This window comes from Apium graveolens, chromosome 7 (assembly GCF_009905375.1).
Source record: "Apium graveolens cultivar Ventura chromosome 7, ASM990537v1, whole genome shotgun sequence".
Classification (NCBI taxonomy): domain Eukaryota; kingdom Viridiplantae; phylum Streptophyta; class Magnoliopsida; order Apiales; family Apiaceae; genus Apium; species Apium graveolens.
The window spans coordinates 167,874,492-167,880,852 of NC_133653.1; positions in this window are offsets into that span (position 1 = coordinate 167,874,492).

Genomic DNA, 6,361 nt, shown 5'->3' on the forward strand with positions numbered 1-6,361 from the left:
GATCTCGAAGTGAAGAAATTTCTCTAAGTACAGAATTGCAGAACAGTTCAATATCCAAGGTTGCAAATCAACAAACAATTTACACAGCTGAATTGACAAGTCTACAAAAAGCAGCTTGAGAGATGTACAAGATTAATGGTGAAGATTAACTAACAAAGGAGGATCAACCAATACACAGTGGATGAAGATATGCTAATCTAGATATGGAAATCTCACTTTTCCTTTAAATAGAAGTGATTAGTGACATGTTAGAAAAGTGATTAGCACTTCTTATTGTTCACTGTGTAAACCAAAGTTAACTATCATATAAAGTTAACTGAGGTCCTTTGTTTAAGACAAGACTGAATAGATTAAAAATTGTATTCTCTCTCAAGAAAGAAGCTAAGTTCTAAACCAAGAACTTAGAGATTTTGTAGCAAAACACTGCTTGATTTTTAATATAAAATTAAGTGAGTTTTGAAGATATTTGTTTTACATATTTGCATTGTTATTTATGTTTAGCATCTATTCTACAAAATCACTGATAACAACCAACTGTTAAACCCAAAGTCGACCAAAAAGTAAACATTTAAGCCAAAACACATTCACCCCCCCTCTGTGTTGTATTCATATCTAACACGTACTAAAGGGGAGTTAGTAGTCTTTGCACCGTGAGGAAGAGGAAAGACCCAAGACCAACTACTGAGATCTAAGACCGGCAAAAGCTTAGAAGGACAAAGACTACACTAAGAGTTCTACATCAACTCTGAAGAAATAACAAGGTGTTATTGTCTAAGATAGGTTGTGTAGGTTGCACATTTATTTTGAGGTGATAACCCGGAGTTACGCACCAAGACAGGTATTTGTGTGGTTGTAAAGACTACTCCGCCTACGTAAGGAGCAAGGTTATTTTAAGGGAAAACTCGGGTCCTGGAGAGGAGCTCGGGGACTGGACGTAGGGGTGAGCAAATCTATTAGAGATTGCGCCATCGCGAACCAGGATAAATCTCTCGTGTGGTATTTTCTTCCTTGTCTTTTATTTTCACATACATAATCCGCATCGGTAAAATATTTAAACGGGATAAATATTTTTAAAATGCCATAATAATTTTTAAATTGGTAATTAAGCTATTCAACCCCCCTTCTAGCTTAAAATAGCCATTTTACGGGACCTGACAGAATTGACCCAAAATTTATGTGCCATCGCTTGAACATTGTTCCTAAGCATAAGGGGATCCGGCAAAAGCGGAGGGTCGTAAGTGGAGAAAGGGTTGTAGCCTTGGCAGAAGAAGTAGATAGACTCTTGGATGTCGGTCTAATCAGAGAATCTGTTTACCCAGATTGGTTGGCAAATCCGGTGTTAGTGAAAAAACCTAACGGTAAGTGGAGAACATTTGTGGATTTCACCGATCTGAACAAAGCATGTCCAAAGGATAGCTTCCCTTTGCCAAGAATTGACTAGTTGGTCGATACTACGGCAGGACATGCCCTGCTGAGTTTCATGGAAGCATACTCTGGGTATAATCAAATCCCCATGTACGAGCCTAACCAAGAGCACACCTCTTTCATTACTGATAGAGGGCTCTATTGCTACATTGGAATGCAGTTTGGTCTGATCAATGTTGGGGCCACTTATCAAAGATTAGTGAACAAAATGTTTAAGAGGCAGATCGGGAAGACGATGGAGGTGTACGTGGATGATATGCTTGTAAAATCTAATAGGGCGGAAGATCACATAGAAGACTTGGCTGAGATGTTCCATATCCTTAGAAAATATAAGATGAAGCTGAACCCTCAAAATGTGTATTTGGCGTGGAATCAGGGAAATTATTGGGGTTCATGGTTAACCACCGAGGGATTGAGGCGAACCCGACAAAAATCAAAGCTCTTTTGACATGAAATCTCCCACCAGTGTTAAGCAAGTGCAAATCCTGACAGGAAGGATTGCGGATTTGAATCGATTTATTTCTAAGTCTTCGGATAGATGTAAAGAATTTTTTAAGGCAATTAAAGGGATGGGGAAGGATTTCGTGTGGACCTCGAATTGTGAAGAGGTTTTTCTGAAAATCAAGGAGCAGTTGGGAAATCCTCCTATGTTGGCCAAGCCGGAAGATGGGGAAACGTTAATTCTGTACTTGGCAGTCTCAGAATACTCCGTCAGCGCGGTGTTGGTGAAAGAGTAAGGGAGTCACCAATCGCCCGTGTACTACATGAGCAAAAGGTTGCTAGACGCAGAGACTAGATATACCAACATGGAGAAATTGGTGTACGCCCTTATCCTTGCGGCACGAAAGTTAAGGTCGTACTTTCAATCTCACTGAATAGAGGTTCGCACCGTTTATCCTCTCCGGCATATTTTACATAAACCGGAATCATCGAGAAGAATGTTAAAGTGGGCGATAGAGTTGGGACAATTTGATTTGGAGTATTGCCCTCGTACAACGATCAAGGGACAAGCATTGGCTGATTTTATACTCGAATTTGACTCTGAAGTAGACAATAAGGCTATAGTGTTGGCAGAACCTTCCTCACAAGGAAATTCTCCTACGGATGTGAGAGAAGAGTTCCCACACCCTTGGTAGATCTTGCATGTTAATGAGGCCGTGAATAGTAGTGGAGCAGGAGCCGGGATTGTTCTAATCACCCCTGAAGGGCATCATTTAATGAGTGTCATTCACTTCAAGTTTTACGTCACTAACAATGATGCTGAGTATGAAGCATTAATCAATGGTTTGAAAATAGCTCTGGAAGTGGGGGTTATAAACTTGATCGCTCGGAGTGACTCGGAGTTAGTAGTAAACCAAGTCAGCGGAGGTTTCCAAGCCCGAGGACCTCTGAGAGAGCTATATATGAGATGTGTACATCGTCTACTGGAAAAGTTTGGAAGTGCCAGGCTAGAAGGTGTACCGAGGGAAGAAAATAGCAATGCAGATGCCTTGGCAAAGATGGGGTCACAAATGGACAGCGTCCAACTTGAACAAATTCCTCTGGGGATCCAAGAAATCCCAACTATTCCAGAATTAGGGGTGTTCCAGACACAGGAGATCCCACAGGAAAATTGGATGACCCCCATTCATAACTACATTCGAATGGGAGCCTTACCAGAAGACAAATTATAGGCTCGACACCTTCGCTACCAGGCGGCGAAGTACGTTGAGTATGATTGGTTATTATATAAGAGAGGGTTTAACCAACCACTGTTATGCTGCGTGTATCTGGAAGAAGGGAAGTATATTCTTAGAGAGGTGCATGAAGGTATTTATGGAAATCACTCGGGGGGTGGTTCGTTGGCATTGAAAATCCTCAGACAAGGATATTACTGGCCAATTATGAAAGAAGATGCCTTCAAGTTTGTTCGGCCTTATGACCGCTGCCAGCGATTCGCTAATTATTCCAATGCCCCGACAACTTCTATCACTTCGTTGGCAAGTCCTTGGCGTTTTTCCATGTAGGGAATTGATCTCATTGGAGAATTTCCCAAAGCCAAGGGGGGTGTGAAGTATGCCGTGGTGGCTGTTGATTATTTTACCAAATGGGCGGAAGCTACGCCACTGGCCACGATCACGGTGAAGAAAATAAAGACTTTGTGTTCAACTCCATAGTCTGCAGGTTCGGTATTACATATAAACTTATATAAGATAATGGAAAGTAGTTTGACAGTAAAGAGCTAAGGAAGCTTTGCGAAGACTTGAACATCAAGAAAGATTTTGTTGCGGTCTTCCTCCTGCAAAGTAATGGTCAGACAGAAGCCATAAACAAGATTATCAAACACACTTTGAAGGCTAAGCTAGAAGAAAAGAAGGGAGATTAGCCGGAGGAGATGCCCATGGACCTTTGGTCCTACAACACGACTCCTAGGTCCACCACTGGAGAGTCCTTTTTTTTGCTGACGTACGGGTATGAGGCTATGGTCCATGTAGAAGTAGGAGTTGGATCCCTGCGAAGGGATTTGTTTATTAAGAAAGATGTAGAAGTTAACCAGAGGCTCCATTTAGATTTGCTAGATGAAGCCAGAATGAATTCTCAGTTGAAGCTTGCTACATATCAGTAGAGAATTGCAAGGTATTTTAACAAGAAGGTGAAGTATGTGCCCTACAAGGTGGAAGATCTTGTGTTGCGAAAAGTCATGCCAAATACCAAAATAGCTTAGTATGGGGTGCTTGGAGCTAACTGGGAGGGACCATACAAGGTTAAGGCTATACTCTGGAAGGGAACATATCGCTTGGAAGATTTGGATGGCAAGCTTATTCCCCGGGCTTGGAATGCAAAGCATCTACGGAAGTATTATAAGTAGGGTGTGGCTTTGGCCCCCTCGTTTCCATGATTAATTCTTATGTAATAGACTAGTAACAAATAATTTTCTCCTAGCCTAGGGGTAGTATACATGACTACGAACCTTGGAACTAGCAGAAGGATAAAATTTTCAAATAATTTCCCCACAGAGCATAGTAGTTATGGGACTTGTGTAATTTTTACACTAGAGTGCATTATCAATAAAAGAAAAAAGTTGCTTCAAAATGCTTATGTGCTTCATTTACTTAAAGAAATAGTTAGGGCGCGCCCTAACCAAAAAGGGCCCCTTAATAGTAAGGAAAAAGTTATTTGTAATACGTAAAATATATTCATGAAACAATGTTCTCTAATTCAGAAATTGCAAAAACATCCTATTTAAGAATATCTGCTGAAAATCAAGGTATGCCTCTATGAAAGAACACGCCTCAAGTTTCTGTACACTTAGAAAATTTCAAAAAATGATAAAAGGGAATGATTAAGAAAAAGCTAAGACAAAAACTTAAATAAAACGAGGCACACCCTGAAGGTAGAGGCGCCTTGACAAGTTTTTCTTAAAAGATTGTTAGACAAGAATGTTTACTTTTAAGGCGTGTCTTACCCATCAGGGCGCTCCATCAATTTAATACTTAAAAACTTTTTCCAGAAGATCTACTCTAATATGCTTGCTGATAAATGAAGATAAATGAAACCTTATAGTCACAATGCAAACAAAAGAGTAGCAAAACATAATATAGTCTTACAACTTTGCACAACATCAAAAGAGGGTTGGCACCTCAAAGTATTTAGAAAGAAAGAAATAAAGAGATAGGCTCAGGGCGCGCCCTCGGTGTTTTCAGTTGGAGGAACGGATTGAAGAGGAACCGTAGGATCAACTTCAGGCGCGTCCTTAAAGGCCTCATCAGTAGGCGCGCCTTCAGTGTCTTCCTCCAACCCAAGCTTTACCCTTGTTGCCTTGATCTCTGCAGCATGTTCCCTTTTGAACTCCACCATCGCAGCTACTGTCTCCTCCCCAAACTTCTCAAAATTATAATCAGGATCATTGGCCGCAAACTTAACCCTATAGAAATGAAAGCCATTGGGAAAAGCCTCATCTGTGATATCCCTCTTTTCCTTAGAACACCCTTCCTTCTACTGCTCTTCAAGATATTCAATCCTCAGGTTGGCTCCTCCAATCTCAGTATGAAGAGAGGTAGCTTTTTTGTTGACAATTTCAAGTTGGGAAGTCAGGTTAGCCACCTCATCCTTGAGGAAGGAAATTTCAGAATCATTGGCTTTGATATCCTTGGAGTGCGAAAAGTACTTGTCTTTTAGGGTGTTCTGCAAGATATTGTTATCACCCTGTAGCCTTTCGAAGCGTGCCCTTTCCTCTAAAAGCTTGTCCACCACTTGATTGGAGTGGATGAACAATTGGCAAGATGTCTTAATAGAAGCTATAGTGGCATCCTCCAAGCTCATGGACTGCCAATGCTCCACCTCCTCGTCTGTGACATGAAGAGAGCCTAACGGGCCAAGAAAATTCAAAGTAACAGAGGATTCTAAAGGCGCCATCTGTCCTTGGCTTCTTGGGCGCGCCTTGTTTTTCGGTCAGATCAATGATCCTTTTTGGAGCAGGAGCAGTTTGAGGGACAGGAGTAGGAGCAAGAGTGGAAGTTTGGGCCTTGGGGACATCTTTCTTCGGCTTGGGCTTGGGTTTGTCGCTTGGACGCGCCCCGAACGACTTAGGAATCCTTGGAGGAGCCATCTCTGCACAAAACATGAAAGATATTAGTTAAACCTGTAAACAAGGCACGCCTAATCGTGGGGATGCGCCAAAAGAAGGTTGTTAATAGAGGTTACAGACATGAGATATACAAAAAAACGACTAGTAAAGGTAAAAACAGATACGAAATGCGTAAGTATAAATGTGCAATCTATAAAGCAACGGTTAAAGGTATAAGGCCCCCTGGTAAAAGGGCGTGCCCTAGATAAGTGATGTTGAATCAATAATGAAATACGATATGTAATGTTAAAACTAGAAGGTAATGTTACAAATAAAGAGAACGCGCCCATAGTGGAAGGCGTGCCATTATGACGTAAAATAACCAAACCT